Below are 19,947 nucleotides of genomic sequence, written 5' to 3' on the forward strand. Positions count from 1 at the left end.
AGTTGGAGATGAAGAACAAAGAACAAGCTTGAGAGTGCCATCACCTGCAGGGAATAAAGTTGGGTGAAACATTCTGTATAAACACTGCTGTCTACAGGCCCTACCTACTGAGAGGATGGTCTGGGAATATCGATGTGACTAAGGGGATAATGTAGTTGTGGAAAGGATACTCATTCAGAATAAATGCAAGAAATTTCTCCACTAATTATAGACACCATCATCTTTTTCAGGACTTCTCAAAGGCCTGGTTTCCCTGCATCATGACCAATGTATTTTCTAATGAGCTGCCAGGATGATCTTAACATGTAAAGCGGACTGTGCCGCTCACTTGCTCAAATCCTTTGATGAATTATTTTGCATTTACAATAAAATTCTAACACCTCCCTATGTTTTCTGCCTATCTCTTTAAGCTCTAACCATGAAATACCACTAGCTCCAGCCACTCTGGGCTTTTTTCATTTCTCAAAATGATCACATTCTTTCCCTCCTCAGTGGCTAGCACATGTTATTCCTTGTGCCTGGGATAGTCTTATCCTCTCTCTCCCCAACTCCTACTCATTGTCTATGTCGAAAATGTTACCTTCTCAAAGGCACCTTACTTGCCTGTCACTAAACACAACTAGTTCTGCCTGTTAATATGCTCTCCAGATACATTCTACATTTCCTGCAAGGCATTTAGTACAGTTCAAAATTTTACGGAGAATTATATTGTCTATGCCTGTGTTTCTCACTAGACTGTCAGTGCCATGAAGAAACGGGGGGGAGCTGTTTCCCTCATCACTGAATCCCCAGCATGCAACACAGTCCCAAGCTTAAATAAATATTCCTTAAATGAATGTTTATCTGCTTAAAGTTCTTATTTAAGTTATCCTAATCCCAAAATAATAATCATCTTTCAACTCACCCCTCTCATAGCAACAAAGAGTGTCTCTATTCTGTTCCTACCCCAAGTGTCTGTCACCCTTGTCTACACTACCAGTCCACATACAAACCCCTCATCCCAGTCCCCTTCCTGTGTCACTAAACTCCATCTCATTTGTACCACACCCAGATTCACCTTGCCTTTGCCCACTAGTCCTTCAACTACACCTCAAGGGCAACTCTACATTAAGGTGCACAACTTCCTTCTTTGACTGAAACCTGAGTTTTCCCTAAAGGCACCAGCCCAGTCAGCCCTCTGCGGTAGAGCTCCTGCAGTCCTCCTCTTTCAAACACTGCCACACACTGGGATTATTACGATAAACAGCCATGGCTTCTACCCTGCGGAAGTTACAGATAGCAGATTTCCAACGAATAAGCAGGGATGACACAGAGTGATAGGCGCTCTCAGAGATACCTGCGGCCTTTGGAGCACAGAGGAGGGAGAAGAGAGAAGAACTAGAGAAAGGAAGCTTTAGGTGGCTAGGGGATGCTTGACCAGAGGAGGATGTGTGGGCACACAGTAGGGTCGGGGACATTCCAGAGAAAGAGTCTGCCCTTCTGGGGATGACAAGAGAACCACCCTGATAGTCAGCTCGCCCACTCCCTGCCCCTAACCACTCTTCCACATGTGTCTCTCTGGCCCTTTTCTCATCTGTCTCCACCTCCCCATTCTTGCCATTCTCCTCCTATCTTGTTACTGCTCCTCCTCCACTCTCCCAATTGAATCCCCCCAAAGCACACAGCAGGAGGCCCCGGACCACTGGAAGGTTTGCCCAGTCTGAGAGAAATACGCGGGAATATTTTCCACCAGCAGAAGTAGCATGAATGCATCTTTCTCCGGTCAGGGTCTGTTTTCGAGGAAATCAAGCAAGATTGCTTCACCTGAGGCTCTGAGCCTCCACCGCCAACTCTCGAGGCCTGGGCAGTGCAGACCTTAGGCTGCTCCCTGGAATGGTGTGACCAAAAGTCAGGAACCTCTGGATACGCAGGGCTAATATTTGCCACAATCTCCCCGGAACTGAAACCAGCAGAGTTCAAAGGGAAAGCACCATGGCGCACTCTTGTGGCCCCCGTGGGGACTGCAAACAGAGAGCCCTAGGGATCCTCCTGACCCTAGAAGCAGTGCTGACCTGGAAGACCGACTTATCCTTTAAATCAAATTTTATTAATTTATATTGTAAATTAATATACAGTAGGCACCTGCGCATGTTTTAATTTGTTTTAAAATCAGAGGCAAATAGAAGGAATCAGCAGGTGTAGTGCAAGTCCTTTGTTCTTGGTGACCTCTAGCAAGGAACTTCCCTCCTCCAGGGAGGGGGTCCTACCTGGAAGGCCCAGAGTTCAGCCTTGCAGTTCAGATTCAGTTTATCTTTTCTCTTTTTCATACTGGAGGATTTCGGAGCTCAGGGCAAGAGTTTTCTTGAAGGTCACAGTTGCTACCTGTGTTAAGAGACATGAGGAAGAATTGCCTTATGCATTTTATAAATGACCCGATTTTCTTCCAACCTACATGGATGAGCTGAAGTGAAATAACGGTTTAAGGAGGTCAAGTCACCGAAGAGACCTCAGTGGGACACGGCAGCACTAGGGCAGCTCATAAGTGAAAAACTCAGCGCCACCAACAGACAACTACTTCCTCAGTCCCATGGGCCCGGAGACTGTCGTGGATGGGAGAGAAGGAGAGATACAGCCTTGAGGGGGAGGTGCGGGATCCCAAGAGTGTGTGAGAAGAAAAAGAAACAGTGAATAAAATGAGAACAAAGGTGTTTTAAATTATGCTGGGAATGAGGAAGCTGTGATTATCTCCCTGTTGAAATAGAGTCCCCCGAGATACCTCTCATCTATCAGGAAGCCTCGTAAGACCCCACATCACCATAGAGCTGTTGACCACAAACAAGGTTCAGTATGCCAGAGCTCCAAGTGATTTGGCTACCCTCTGAAAATCACATTATGATGATTTATCAGGAGTGCTAATAAAATTAAGCTTATCACTTACCATATATTGAGCAATTATGTACCAAGCTTATTAAGATCCATTGGCGTCCTAGCCTGTAATTGCTCAGTGGGCAAAAGTACGTTTTCAGAGTGATGAATTAACTTACTGGTACAATATGAACTCATTTCTCAATAGGATAAATAGGGGCAGTATAAATAACTCTGTATAAAACTTTTAATAATAAATAGAAAAATACCCACTTTCCCGATAAATAAAAAAGATAATTCATTAAGAACAAAGAGTGCTGCTCAACTCCCTTGTTCTGCAGAGAAACAAGAGTCTCTTTATGCACTTCAATAAGCTGTACTTATCTTGACCTCTCAGCCCATGTAATAAAACAGAAAGCTTCAATTTGCAAGTTAAGATTACTGGAGTTCAAAACAAAGATCATAAGACAGCAGTGAAAAATGGCATCATGCTTCTGGAGTTGCAAATGGGCACATACAAAAGAATATATGGTTTGGGAAGGAACTTTGGCAACGTATTTAGTTTAATAGGGACCTAAAGGCCACTGAGTATTTGATCCATAAGCTAACCATGACCCTACACACTGATTATTCTGGTTTGACTTTGGCCAACAGTCACTATTTTTTTTAACTTTTATTTTAGGTTAAGGAGTATATGTGCAGGTTTGTTATATAAGCTCATATTCTATACATTATTTCCTCACCCAGGTACTAAACCTAGTATCCAATAGTTATTTTTTCTGCTCCTCTCCCTCCTCCCAACCTCCGCCCTCAGGTAAGCCCCAGTGTGTGCTGTTCCCCTCTTTGTGTCTGTGTGCTCACATCAATTAGCTCCCACTTATAAGTGACAACCTGCAGTATTGGTTTACTGTTTCTGAGTTGGTTTGCTAAGGATAATGGCCTCCAGCTCCATCCATGTTCCTGCAAAGGACATGACCTCTATTTTAAGAAAAGTCAGGGAATTGCATAAGAGAATATCCACCTGAAATGGAGAAAACACAAAAGATCGGATTGCAAATAAACCTTATGAGAATCATAAGCCATACCTAGTATCAAACGTTATTAATTTATATTGTCGTACTCAAGAAGAAAACTAATTGTAAGACACACACAAATCAAGCATAAATGTGAGAGCACCACCATCACTCCCCAAAGAGCCTGCCTTCCATATTAGGAAATGATGTAGCCCAGATGTAACATAAGAACTCTGTAAGTGATGCGCGAGATTGTAACTTACATAAATATGGAGCCATTTTTGGTCATCTCCATTTGATAAAGCTGATAGTCGCATAGATTATGTGACAGTTTCCAAGGAACAAAGGCATGTAAATCTACAGATTCCAGGTTTGACTACCATGATTACCCATATAGATATGACACATCTTACTAAAAGCATTCCACATGTAAGAAGGTTTCCAATAGTAAGGACCATTGGTATATTTACCAAGCAGTCTGTCACTATTTGTTTACAATGAAAATTGACTGGGTTACCTTTTTTCCTTTCCCAGGCTATCCTTCAGTAAAGAGAGATCATAGCAACTGAAATAAACAGTTCTTTGTGTCTTTTCTCCAAATAATTTTGTGGAGATTTTAGCCAAATCAGCAGGAGTTCAATTTTCCTTGTCTGAGAAAAGGAACAATGATTCCTTCCAGCATTGGCCATTAGTCAGTGCCAGATCTCAGAGAATTAGTTCAGAGTATTATTCTTAGAAATAGCATGATAGCAATCCTATCTGGAATCATTACACACTTAAGAACACCCCTATGGTGTGCAATAATTTGTCTCTAATGCTTTTTATTGTATCCTGGACACACATCATTTTCCCAGTGGTGAAACCGGTTTAGAGGTGCTGTATGACTTGGGGATGGGGCCAAGAAATAGCCTGACCAAGCCTGTAATTGAGTTGCATACCAAGTTGGCTTCCATAAGGCTACACGATGTGAAGTTAAATTCCACCCTAAAATACTATTAAGAATACACATTCCAAATTTAAATGTATAGATATGGTATCTTTGGGATGGGTATCAAAGTTCTAGGCCTGCAATCCCAGCACTTTGGGAGGCCAAGGTGGGCGGATCACGAGGTCAGGAGATTGAGCCCATCCTGGCTAACATGGTGAAACCCCATCTCTACTAAAAATACAAAAAATTAGCCGGACGTGGTGGTGGATGCCTGTAGTCCCAGCTACCGGGGAGGATGAGGCAGGAGAATGGCGTGAACCCAGGAGGCAGAGATTGCAGTGAGCCGAGATCGCACCACTGCACTCCAGCCTGGGTGACAGAGCGATACTCCATCTCAAAAACAAAACAAAACAACAAAGTTCTTGGTACAGGATGTGCCCTCAGAAGTTATGTTCCTGGACTCTGTTAAAGGCGACCATCCCCTCACCTGCACACTTGGGCATTTCCTGTCCCAAGGCCTCTGAGACATCTAGGACTTGCCAGCAATCCTACCTTTGAGAATCTCCACCTTTATAGGCCCCCAAGTACGTGAAGGTACCTGGGAAGTCGATTCTTCCCTGCCATGGTTAGGCTTTGGTGCTAGACTTGGGCCTGGAATCCAGAGATCGGACAAAATAAAAAAAAAATTCTGAGGTGGGAAAGATATTTTGTTATATTAAGCTATATAATTGCATTCTCCCTTTATCCCTCATTCCACTTCAGAAATCTAGAAGACATTCCAGGGGGATCTGCACTTTACTTACCCTCGTTCAAGCTGAGGACACAATAATTTAAACTACAAACCCAGCCTTTCCAATTTTGTCCATCTCCCCTGTTTTGACTACCATGTGTTTCAGTTGACTATCAGGGGTTTCATTTTTCATTTTCAGAAAGGCTACTGCAGTGAGAGTGGTAAGTAATACGTTCCCCGAACTATGTATTTACTCACAGTGTCAATTTCATTGGGCTAGCGTTCCTTTGGCCACACATAGGGAACCCAACAAATCTTTAAAGTATGGGGTCTGTGGGCTGGGATAGGATAATACCAGCTAACACTTAGGATTGTCTCAGAGATCACTGGTTCTTAAATGGATGGAACCCCTGGTTGTCAAATTTCTCTATCTTTTCTTTAGGAGATTATAAGTCTAGATGCCTGCCATTTTCATGTTGACAAAAATGTTTACAAACTGAGAAATACCTTCAATCTGCTCCTAAGTCCCAAGACACATGTTTACTGAGTTTACACATGTTTACTTGATACATGCAAGTTCCCCTTTGCATCCATCTCAGGAGGAGACTTCCTAGGAACCCAACCTCCATCACCTGAGATCCCTGTTAGCCCCTCTGTACAATCCTTCCCTGCCTTTGGTGCATTTTTGCTCCTAAGGATTCTTCTAGGAGGACTATCCTTGGGCTACTCTAACTATTTTGCACCCAGTCTCCCCAAATGGGACGTATATGGGAGTGTATAATCCATATATCCCATTTATCTCTCTTCCCTCGAGGCTTTAGCCAATCACTAACAGATGCAGCAGGAAATCTCAGTTTCATGGGCCCCTGGGGAAGGATAACTTCTAAACATAACTTAACTCCAAGTTCCCCTGCTGCTATCCAGACAAAGCTCCCTCATGGCACTTTGCTTGACATAACACATACACAGCAATTAACTCAAAATGGATATAGACCTAGTTGTAAGAGCTAAAATATAAAAGTTCAGAAGGCATTCATGGGAGAAAATCTTTGTGAATTTGGGTAAAGCAACGAGTTCTAAGATAATATACCAGAAGCACAAGCCATAATAGAAACCATTAATAAAATGGACTTTCTTAAAATTAAAAACCTTTCTGCTTCGAAAGAGACCATTACAAAGAAAATAGTCATAGACTGGAGGAAAATGTTTGCTAATCATACATCCTACAAAGGACTTGAATTCACAATATATAAAGAACTCTTTTAACTCAATAAGAAGCAACCTAATTTTAAAAATCAGCAAAAGGGTATAGATGCAATTTTACTAAAGAAGAAATATAAATGGCTAAAAAGCATATCACAGGGTACTCAATGTCATCAGTCTTTAGGTAGATGCAAATTTAAACCACACTAATATACCGCATACACCATGAATATGATTATGCTTTAAAAGACGGAGAATACCAAACCTCACTGATTATGTGGGAAAACTGGAACCTTCTAATATTGCCTGTGGGAAGGTCAAATAATAATCACTTTGGAAACCAGTTTGACAGTTTTTTGAAAAGTTAAGCATATGGTTACCATATGATCCAACAAGTCCACACCTAGAAATCTATCCAAGAAAAATCAAAACATATGTCTACACAAGATTTGTTCTGGAATGTTCACAGCAGCATTATTCACAAGAGTGAAAAACTGGAAGTATTTCAATGTCCATCAGCTGCTAAATAGATAGACAAAATGTAGTGTATCTGTGGAATGGAATTCTATTCAGCAACAAAATCTCATATATGCTACAACACAGATGAACCTCAAAAACATGTTAAGTGAAGGAAGCCGGTTGCAAAATACTACATATTGTCTTATTCTATTTCTATGAAATGGCCACGAAGGATACATTTATAGAGGCACAGAGCAGATTAATGATTGCTTGGGGCTGGAGTGGTGGGTTCAGATGAGGGAGGAGAGACTGACTGCAAAGGAGCTGGAGGGAAATTGAAGAGGTGAAGAAACTGTTCTAAAACTGGATTCTGGTGATAGCTGCACAACTCTACGAGTCTACTAAAATTGTATGAATTTGTCAAAATGCATTCAGCTGTATACTTAAGAGGTGCATTTTTTTTTTTTTTTTTTTTTTTGAGACAGAGTTTTGTTCTGTCACCCAGGCTGGAGTACAATGCTGCGATCCTAGCTCACTGCAGCCTCAAACTCCTGGCTCAAGTGATCCTCCTGCCTCAGCCTCCACAAGTTGATTAGGAACAATTATATGGTATCAGTATATAAACCAACAAATAAATAGATAAGTGAAAAAGTATAGATAACTCATTAGAGATCATTGACTATAAAAATGTAATACTTAGTAATGATATGTCAAATCAGTGAAGGAAATAAATTTTAAAAAATCGTCTATGCTGGCAAAATTTAGTGTCCATCTGGAAGAAAATAATGTTGGATCTCATCTCACTCAAAGTAATTTCTAAATGGATTTAAGCCTAAAATGTAAAATAAAATTTTACTGTAATTTAAAGTCTTTCAAGACAACTTAAGAAAGTATATATGTAATATTGGCAATAGGGATACATTTTTCAACTAACACTGGAAAGCCAGGAGACACAAAGTAAAAATGACATCCGTGATAACATTAAACATCTTCTCATTCTTCCACATGTTACATGTCTTCATTTGTTGAGGCTTTCTAGCTTTTGTCCATTTAAACCCTGCTAAATTTATAGATTAATACTAGTAATATTAAGAATATTTCTGTGAGACTCCGTCTCAAAAAAAAAAAAAAAAGAATATTTCTTAGGATTTTTCTACTTACTTGTTGACTAAGACCTCCAGGATGTTAGTGAATAAATGTTGGAATAGCTGACATCATTCCCTTATTCCCTGTCTGAGATGGAAAGCATTCAGCATTTCACGATTAACCACGATATTAGCTCTATGTTCTTCATAGATGCATTTTGCAAGTTAAAGAAAATTTCTTCTATTCTTAGTGTGCCATATGTTTTGTTTTCTTTTGAAAATCATGAATGAGTTTCAATCTTGTCAAATACTTTTTCTGCATTTATTGAAATAATTGTATAATTTTTTTCTTTGTTCTGTTAACGGCCTGAATTACATTAATTGATTTACAAATGTTGAAGAAACTTTATAGTCCTGGGATAAACTAGACTTGGTCAGGATTTATTATATCTGTTATATATTTGGGTTTGATTTGTTAATATTTTGTAGGATTTCTTGAATCTATGTTTATGAGAAAGAGTGGTGTATAATTTTTTTCTTATAAAATCTTCTGATAGCAGCATTATACTTGCTTTGGTTTTGGCATCAGGGTTATGCTTGCCTCAAAAACGTTGAAAAGTTTCTTCTTCTAAATTCTGAAAGACTTTATTTAATATTTGTATCATGTCATTCGTAGATAAAGGAAAGAATTCTACTTGAAAGCACCTGGGCTTAGATTTTGCTTAGTGTCAGATTTTTAAATTATAAATGCAATTTCTTTCATAGGTGGAGGGATATTCTTGCTATTTCTTCTTGTCATTTCGGGTGAATTGTACTTTCCAAGAGATTTGCCCATTTTATCTGAGTTATTGCTTTTATGGACATAAAGTTGTTTACCATGATCTTTTATTATCCTTTTAATGTCTGTAGAATCCATGAATATCACCTTTTTAATTCCTGATAAAAAGATAATTTGCATTTTCTTTATACTTTTCTTTAATTTGTCTTTGTAGGTATTTATCAGTTTTATTAATCTTTTAAAAAACAGCTTTTGGCTTTAATTTTTCATTGTTTATCTGATTTCTATTTCATTGATTGCTGCTTTTTATGATTTCTTTTGTTCTACTTACTTTAGGTTTAATTTGCTTGTCTTTTTCTAGAATCTTAAGACTATAAATTTAGATCATTGATTTTAAAATTTTCTTCTTCTCTAGTATAGACATATAAAGTTATACATTTTTCCCTATCACTTTAGCCGCATCTCACAAATTTTAATATGTTTTGTTCTTATTTTCATTAAGTTTGAAGTATTTGCCAATTTTCTCTCCAGTGAGACTCCCTTTGGCCACAGCACTGGCTACTCCCGGACCGGCTTTGGCGGTTCCATTAAAGTGATTACAAACATGGCTGTATTTTGGGCGGGAAGTCGGTGTTCCAATGAACATGGTCATGATATAGTTGACAGATGAAGTGATGGTAATTTCCCTTGTGGTGGGGTTTCCAAAGGCTTGAAGTATTTCATTATTAAAATTTTCAAATATAAAACAAAGTTGAAAGATTTTTTACAAAGCTGGGGTGCTTTTACCTATATATCTATCCCCTATATTCTATTATTAATATTTAATATCCTTGCTTTATCATATATCCATATATTTACCCATCTCCCAACCCACCCCTTCATTCATCTACCTTTTTTGATGCATTTCAAGTAAACTGCAGACATCAGTATACTGAATTCACATCCCACTGAATCCTTCAGCATTCATGTCCTTTCCTAAAGTTCAATATTTATCTACAGTTTTTTTGCTTTTGAGGTAAAATTTACATATAATAAAATGCTCAAATCATAAGTGAACATTAGATGAGTTTTGACAAATGCATATGAACATATAGAATATTCTCATAACCCTAAAATTTCCTCATGCCCCTTCCTGGACTTCATCCATAGGAAACTACTGCTTTTTTTTTTTTTTTCTGCCAGAACATCTACTAATGGAATTAAAGAGTGCATACTCTTTTGCGTATGACTCCTATTGCACTCAAAATGTTTTTGACATTCATCCATGTTTTGTGTGTCAACAGTTTGTTCCTTTAGCCATTCCGTGGAATGAATGTATCACAGTTTATTGATCCATTCTTGTATTGACAGATAGTTGAATGTTTCCAGTTTTTCCTATTATGAATAAAATTGCTATGAATATTCTTGTACACATCATTTTTGGACATATGTTTTAATTTCTCTTGGATACATACTTAGGAATCACTGAGTCATAGAGTAGGTAGTTGTATAGTTCTGTAAGAATATGCCAGACATTTTCTAAATCAGAGAAAAAAGTAGAATATCTGTTGTTACTCTTTCAATCCAGCATTATACTAGAGATCTAAACCAATGCAATAAAGTAAGGAAAATAAATAAAAGCATTGAAAAGTTTAAAACTAAATAATTGAAGCTGTCTTTATTCACAGATAATGACTGTGTATATTAACAATCCTAGAAATCTATAAAAATCTACCAAAACTAATTAGTGAGTTTGGTAATGTTGCAGAATATAAGCTCAATATAAGTAGTCTTTTGTACTTTTGTATATTAGCAATGAGCATTTGGAAAACGAAATAAAAATACCATTTCATTTAAAGTAACATCTAAATATATGACGTGCTTATAAATAAATTTAACAGGCCGAGTGGGGTGGCTCATGCCTCTAATCTCAGCACTTTGGGAGGGCAAGGTGAGCAGATCATGAGGTCAGGAGATCAAGACCATCAAGCAAAACATGGGGAAATCCCATCTCTACTAAAAATACAAAAAATTAGCTGGGTGTGGTGGCACATGACTGTAGTCCCAGCTACTCAGGAAGCTGAGGCATGAGGATCACAGGAACCCGGGAGGCAGAGGTGGCAGTGAGCCGAGATCGCATCACGGCACTCCAGCTTGGGTAACAGAGTCAGACTCCATCTCAGAAAAAAAAAAAGAAGAAAGAAAGTCAACAAAATTTATGAAGGGCCAGTACACCAAAGACTACAAAAATTGCTTTGAGAAATTATAAAAGAACTAAATTAGTGGGGAGATAAACCTTGTCATGGATCAGAAGAGTTGTTATATTTAAAAAGTCAGTTCTTCCCAAATTGATCTCCAGATCCAATACAATTCTAATAAAACTCCAACCAGCATTCAGGTAGAAATTTACAAGCTGATTCTACCATTTATATGGAAATGTCAATGATCAAGAATAAAAGAGCAATATTATAAAAGAATAATGGTAAATAAATTCACTACCTATTTCCAGAATTACTATACAGCTATGAAAATCAAGAGCATGTATCCTAAAAATATATATGCACCCAATACAGGAGCACCCAGATTCATAAAGCAAGTCCTTAGAGACTTACAAAGAGACTTAGACTCCCATACAATAATAATGGGAGACTTCAACACTCCACTGTCAACATTAGACAGATCAATGAGACAGAAAGTTAACAAGGATATCCAGGAATTGAACTCATCTCTGCACCAAGCAGACCTAATAGACATCTATAGAACTCTCCACCCCAAATCAACAGAATATACATTCTTCTCAGCACCACATCGCACTTATTCCAAAATTGACCACATAATTGGAAGTAAAGCACTCCTCAGCAAATGTACAAGAACAGAAATTATAACAAACTGTCTCTCAGACCACAATGCAATCAAACTAGAACTCAGGACTAAGAAACTCAATCCAAACCGCTCAACTACATGGAAACTGAACAACCTGCTCCTGAATGACTACTGGGTACATAACGAAATGAAGGCAGAAATAAAGATGTTCTTTGAAACCAATGAGAACAAAGATACAACATACCAGAATCTCTGGGACACATTTAAAGCAGTGTGTAGAGGGAAATTTATAGCACTAAATGCCCACAAGAGAAAGCAGGAAAGATCTAAAATTGACACTCTAACATCACAATTAAAAGAACTAGAGAGGCAAGAGCAAACACATTCAAAAGCTAGCAGAAGGCAAGAAATAACTAAGATCAGAGCAGAACTGAAGGAGATAGAGACACAAAAAACCCTCCAAAAAATCAATGAATCCAGGAGTTGATTTTTTGAAAAGATCAACAAAATTGACAGACCGCTAGCAAGACTAATAAAGAAAAGAGAGAGGAATCAAATAGACGCAATAAAAAATGATAAAGGGGATATCATCACCGACCCCACAGAAATACAAACTACCATCAGAGAATACTATAAACACCTCTATGCAAATCAACTAGAAAACCTAGAAGAAATGGATAATTTCCTGGACACTTACACTCTTCCAAGACTAAACCAGGAAGAAGTTGAATCCCTGAATAGACCAATAGCAGGCTCTGAAATTGAGGCAATAATTAATAGCCTACCAACCAAAAAAAGTCCAGGACCAGATGGATTCACAGCTGAATTCTACCAGAGGTACAAGGAGGAGCTGGTACCATTCCTTCTGAAACTATTCCAATCAATAGAAAAAGAGGGAATCCTCCCTAACTCATTTTATGAGACCAACATCATCCTGATACCAAAGCCTAGCAGAGACACAACAAGAAAAGAGAATTTTAGACCAATATCCCTGATGAACATCGATGCAAAAATCCTCAATAAAATACTGGCAAACCGGATTCAGCAGCACATCCAAAAGCTTATCCACCATGATCAAGTGGGCTTCATCCCTGGGATGCAAGGCTGGTTCAACATTCGCAAATCAATAAATGTAATCCAGCATATAAACAGAACCAAAGACAAGAACCACATGATTATCTCAATAGATGCAGAAAAGGCTTTTGACAAAATTCAATAGCCCTTCATGCTAAAAACGCTCAATAAATTCGGTATTGATGGAACGTACCTCAAAATAATAAGAGCTATTTATGACAAACCCACAGCTAATATCATACTGAATGGGCAAAAACTGTAAAAATTCCCTTTGAAAACTGGCACAAGACAGGGATGCCCTCTCTCACCACTCCTATTCAACATAGTGTTGGAAGTTCTGGCTAGGGCAATCAGGCAAGAGAAAGAAATCAAGGGTATTCAGTTAGGAAAAGAAGAAGTCAAATTTTCCCTGTTTGCAGATGACATGTTGTATATTTAGAACACCCCATCATCTCAGCCCAAAATCTCCTTAAGCTGATAAGCAACTTCAGCAAAGTCTCAGGATACAAAATTAATGTGCAAAAATCACAAGCATTCTTATACACCAGTAACAGACAAACAGAGAGCCAAATCATGAATGAACTTCCATTCACAATTGCTTCAAAGAGAATAAAATACCTAGGAATCCAACTTACAAGGGATGTAAAGGACCTCTTCAAGGAGAACTACAAACCACTGCTCAGTGAAATAAAAGAGGACACAAACAAATGGGAGAACATACCATGCTCATGGTTAGGAAGAATCAATATCGTGAAAATGGCCATACTGCCCAAGGTTATTTATAGATTCAATGCCATCCCCATCAAACTACCAATGAGTTTCTTCACAGAATTGGAAAAAACTGCTTTAAAGTTCATATGGAACCAAAAAAGAGCCCGCATTGCCAAGACAATCCTAAGTCAAAAGGACAAAGCTGGAGGCGTCACGCTACCTGACTTCAAACTATACTACAAGGCTACAGTAACCAAAACAGCATGGTACTGGTATCAAAACAGAGATGTAGACCAATGGAACAGAACAGAGTCCTCAGAAATAATACCACACATCTACAGCCATCTGATCTTTGACAAACCTGAGAGAAACAAGAAATGGGGAAAGGATTCCCTATTTAATAAATGGTGCTGGGAAAATTGGCTAGCCATAAGTAGAAAGCTGAAACTGGATCCTTTCCTTACTCCTTATATGAAGATTAATTCAAGATGGATTAGAGACTTAAATGTTAGACCTAATACCATAAAAACCCTAGAAGAAAACCTAGGTAGTACCATTCAGGACATAGGCACGGGCAAGGACTTCATGTCTAAAACACCAAAAGCAACAGCAGCAAAAGCCAAAATGACAAATGGGATCTAATTAAACTAAAGAGCTTCTGCACAGCAAAAGAAACTACCATCAGAGTGAACAGGCAACCTACAGAATGGGAGAAAATTTTTGCAATCTACTCATCTGACAAAGGGCTAATATCCAGAATCTACAAAGAACTCAAACAAATATACAAGAAAAAAACACCCCATCAAAAAGTGGGCAAAGGATATGGACAGACATTTCTCAAAAGAAGACATTCATACAGCCAACAGACACATGAAAAAATGCTCATCATCACTGGCCATCAGAGAAATGCAAATCAAAACCACAATGAGATACCATCTCACACCAGTTAGAATGGCAATCATTAAAAAGTCAGGAAGCTGGGCGCGGTGGCTCAAGCCTGTAATCCCAGCACTTTGGGAGGCCGAGACGGGCGGATCACGAGGTCAGGAGATTGAGACCATCCTGGCTAACATGGTGAAACCCCGTCTCTACTAAAAATACAAAAAACTAGCCGGGCGAAGTGGCAGGCGCCTGTAGTCCCAGCTACTCGGGAGGCTGAGGCAGGAGAATGGCATAAACCCGGGAGGCAGAACTTGCAGTGAGATGAGATCCGGCCACTGCACTCTAGCCCGGGCGACAGAGCAAGACTCCGTCTCAAAAAAAAAAAAAAGTCAGGAAACAACAGGTGTTGGAGAGGATGTGGAGAAATAGGAACACTTTTACACTGTTGGTGGGATTGTAAACTAGTTCAACCATTATGGAAAACAGTATGGCAATTCCTCAAGGATCTAGAACTAGATGTACCATATGACCCAGCCATCCCACTACTGGGTATATACCCAAAGGATTATAAATCATGCTGCTATAAAGACACATGCACACGTGTGTTTCTTGCGGCACTATTCACAATAGCAAAGACTTGGAATCAACCCAAATGTCCATCTGTGACAGACTGGATTAAGAAAATGTGGCACATAATACACCATGGAATACTATGCAGCCATAAAAAAGGATGAGTTTGCATCCTTTGTAGGGACATGGATGTAGCTGGAAACCATCATTCTTAGCAAACTATCACAAGAACAGAAAACCAAACACCGCATGTTCTCACTCATAGGTGGGAACTGAACAATGAGATCACTTGGACTTGGGAAGGGGAACATCACACACTGGGGTCTATTATGGGGAGGGGGAAAAGGGGAGGGATTGCATTGGGAGTTATACCTGATATAAATGATGAATTGATGGGTGCTGATGAGTTGATGGGTGCAGCACACCAACATGGCACAAGTATACATATGTAACAAACCTACATGTTATGCACATGTACCCTAGAACTTAAAGTATAATAAATAAATTTAAAAAATTAAAAAAAAAAAAGAAAATCAAGAGCATGTGTTTTGTTGAAAAAAATAAAATATATATCAGTGGAAGAGAAGAGAGAATCCAGAAATAGATACATTTATGTCTAATTAATGATTCTTAGGACATATATGTATGTATACACACACACACACACACACACATATATATATATATATTCACCGTTTTGAAGATTATCTATCATTATTTCCAAATAGGGAACATTAAGAGAACATATAAAGAAGCCACAATATAGGACATATCATATTTATCTCCAACAAAGGGTTTTTTTAGAGTGTGTATATATATATATATATAATGCAGTCTGATAAAATAAACAGCACAATGAAACAATTTCTCAAAAGACTTGAATAGATACTTCAGAAAAGAAGATACATAAATGGTCAATTAGCATAGGAAAAGATGCTCCATTGTTTAGTCATCAGGGAGATCAGTCATTACAACAATGAGATACCCGTACGTATCCATGAGAATGGCTGAAATTAAAAAGGCTGAAAATAGTACATGTTGGTGAGGATATAAAGCACTTGGAAGTCTTATACTTGTGGGAATGAACAATGGTACAACTCCTTTGAAAATCTAACAGTTTCTTAAAGGTTAAACACATACAAATCAGACGGACAGTCATTCCATTCCTAGGAAAATACACACTATGTCTGCACAATGATCTGTATGTGTGATTCCAGACCAAACTGAGGGGCAGGCTGCTATATCTCACGGCCCAGTAACAAGATGCAGATGAACTGAGGAGGAAGAGAATTTTTACTTCTGCAACTGGTTACAGGGAGAAGGCCTGGAAATTATCACCAGACCAACTCAAAACTACAAAGTTTTCCAGAGTTTATGTACCTTCTAAGCTATATGTGTATGTGGAAGTGTGCATTCATCTAAATACGTAAGTGATTAACTTCTTTTAATCTATAACTGAGGTCTGAGTCCTGAACACCTTCCTCTGGTGCCTCAGTAAATTCACTTAATTTAATGGGTCCAGGTGGTGGGGACCCTCATCTTGTCTCCTGCTAAATCACAGAGGTTTGGGGAGTTCCTTCAGACCTCCAATAAAACTTGTTTAATCCTAAATGATTCCTGTTAAGAATTCCTTTGTTATTTTGTCATGCTTTAAGGCCCAGGAAAAGCCTAGGCAAAACTCTTAGTGGGCTTTTGTTACATTCTAGCCTTTGTATAAGGGCAGTGGCTTATTTTTTGCTCTTAATATTTAATTTGACCACTCAGTCGGTACTGAAACAGTAGTTAGGGAGGCCTGCATTAGTGAGACCTGGCCTTCCATATATGGATGCTCATGTTAGCTTCATAATAGCCCAAACCTGGAATGACAGTAATGTCCAATCACAAGTGAATGTATAAACAAACATGGTATAGATGCACAAAGGGATACTACTTGCAATTACAAGGCATTAACTGTTGATGCAAATACTCATATGCATGGATTTTAAAATGAAGTTGATGCATGAAAGAAGGCAGACACAAAAGAACACAGGTATCATTTCATTTATAGAAAACAGTTAAAAATGTAAACGGACCTGAAATGACAGCGGCTTCTTGGAACTGAGGGTTGAAAGATGGATGAACTGCAAAGGGGTACAAGAAACTTTGGGGCACAGGGAAATTCCTCTATCTTGGTTGTGGCAGTAGTTCCATTAGTGTATACATTTGTAAACATGCATTGAATTATACATTTTAAAGTGGTACAGTCTGTTGTACCTAAATTATACCTTCATAAAGTTGATTTCGTCACCTTAATTTCTCCATACTACCAATTAGCAGCTAGAAAATGAAATTCAATAAAATATAATAGAGATTGATAGCTGGAATCATTACATGCTTAAGAATACATGCAATGAAGCAGGTACAAGGCCTAAAGCAATTGGTGAGAAAATTAAATAAGACTAAACAGAGAAATATATATCATGTTCATTGACTGGAAGACTCAATTTTGTTAGCATAGTACATCCACACAATTCTGATTAGTATTTCTAATAAAAGATTTTAGAGAAATTTAAAAGCTAATTTCAAAATGTATTTGAAAATCAAAGAACCTAGAATAGGCAAGTCGGTCTTGAAGAAGCAATAACTTGGAGGACTTACTCTGCTAGATTTCAAACCTGATTTTAAAGCTACAGTAATTTAAAAATGGTAGTTTGGTGTACCTATCCATAAATATATCAAAGTAAAAGAATACAGATTCAAGCAATATGCCCACATATGTACAGTTATTTAATTTTTTTAGTAGAATCTTTTTTATTCATTAAAAAAACTCAAAACCCCAAAACGAAAAAGTTTTCCAACCACACACAGGAAGGGTATGGGTACAGGGGGTATCTGTCCCTCTAGTCCTGGCCCTCAGCCCATGTGGTTTTGGCAGCAATAAGGGGTGTGGGGTAACGGCCCCCAGAATTAAAATGGTGTATGTGTGTATGAGACAGAAAGTGGGGCAAAGCTGTGGAAAGCGGTGGAGAGGAAGGAACAAAGGAGGTCAGTACTGGGAACACTGAAGGTGGGAGGCCATTTCATAACACTGCTTGTTGATGAAACTGCCGTGGATACTTTCTTTGCCCATCAGCAGGCCTAGTATCTTGGCAGTCATGGTGACAATGACATTGAAGGTGGGGGCTCCACTGATGTTCTTCATTTGAAGATCCACAGTCAATTCCCCATCCTGCAGCAGTGAGTCCGGGACCACAGTACATTTCTGGCCCCCCAGTGTCAGCCCATTCATGAAAAAGCTTGAGCAGTCTTTGCCAACCAGGACACCAACCTCAGCTGGGGTGATGTTGACGAAAGTTTCCCCTGGGACGGTGGCCCAGACAGAGGGCGAGTCCTTGTAGCCCACGATGGCCACGTCCTAACAGGTCCCGTCTGCCACTAGGCTGTAGATAGAGGCATCCACCCGGCCATTGCGCTGCTGCAGGGGCTCCTCTGGTCGCTGCTGCTGGGGCCGCCGTGGCTGGGGGCGCGAGAGGCGGAGAGCTCAGGGCAGGCGCTGCCGTCCTGACCAAGGCACTGGCACTGCCAGAGACACCAATGCCCTTCATTGGGGAAATGAAAGACTTTTAAGTAAAACATTTTTGAGTGAAATAATATTTGTTGTTTTAAAAAGTTAATATTAACAACCACTCTCCACCATACACTGAAATTAACTTAAGGTATGAAAGTTAAAATGAGAAACCTTGTGAAGGAAAAACAGGAAATAATTTCATGAACTTGACATACGAAAATATTTCTTAGACTCTTAGACGAGATACTGTAGCACTCACCACAGTAAGCAATCAAGTGAATTGCCCTTCATTTTTAAAAACTTTCTGCTTATTATGTTTTGTTTAACAACTTAAAAGCTATCTGTAGACCAGAAATAATTATTTGCTATAAAATATCAACAAATGTATATATAAATGGACTCATTCAACATATATAAAGAATTCCTATAGATTACAAAGAAAATGACAAACACCCCATTTGAAAAGGTCTTTTCCATAAGAAGTTATCTAAATGAACAATAGGTATGAGAAAACCAAAATAGGATATCTCCATACACATGGTAGAATGGCTATAATTTAAAACACTGAAAATATTAAGTGTGTGGGAATGTAGAGCACCTGGAAATGGCCTACATCTTTCATAGAAATGTAAAATAATACAACTTCTTTGCAAAACTCTGTGACCATTTTCTACCCATTCACCAAACAATTTCATCCCTAGGTTTAGATACCCAGGAAAATAAGTAAAATAAGTATAAGTATGTATATTCACAAAAATAATTGTACAAGAATATTCATAGTTACTTATGCACAGTAGCCAACAAGCAAACCTTTCTTCCATCAGAAAAATGGATATCAAATTGTGTGATAATCATACAATCAATAGGATATTACTTGGCCAAAACAAAATGAAACAAGAGTAAAACACAATCAAACAAATTAGTGGCATATATAACCACCTAAGTAAGAAAAGTCAAAACAAGAGAACATACTAAATGATTCCTTTTTTTTTTTTTTTTTTTGAGACAGAGTCTTGCTCCATTGCCCAGGCTGGAGCGCAGTGGCACGATCTCAGCTCTGCTTCCCGGGTTCAACAAATTCTCCCTGCCTCAGCCTCCCAAGTAGCTGGGATTACAGGCACCTGCCACCATGCCTGACTAATTTTTGTATTTTCAGTAGAGACAGGGTTTTGCCATGTTGGCCAGGCTGGTCTCGAACTCCTGACCTCAGGTAATCTGACCGCCTTGGCCTCACAATGTGTTAGAATGACAGGCGGGAACCACCAGGCCCGGCCAAAATGATTCCTTTTTTTTAAGACGGAGTCTGGCTCTGTCGCCCAGG

General features: G+C 38.8%; 1 pseudogene across 1 annotated transcript; it reads right to left on the reverse strand.

Annotated features, from left to right (window-relative positions):
* Positions 1-16,816: 16,816 nt before the first annotated feature.
* LOC117074954 lies at positions 16,817-18,526 on the reverse strand (annotated as a pseudogene). The gene has a single exon (XR_004433789.1). The product of XR_004433789.1 is annotated as a profilin-1-like (transcript).
* Positions 18,527-19,947: the final 1,421 nt, after the last annotated feature.

The sequence above is a fragment of the Trachypithecus francoisi genome, unplaced genomic scaffold (assembly GCF_009764315.1).
Source record: "Trachypithecus francoisi isolate TF-2019V2 unplaced genomic scaffold, Tfra_2.0 Lachesis_group5, whole genome shotgun sequence".
Taxonomy (NCBI): domain Eukaryota; kingdom Metazoa; phylum Chordata; class Mammalia; order Primates; family Cercopithecidae; genus Trachypithecus; species Trachypithecus francoisi.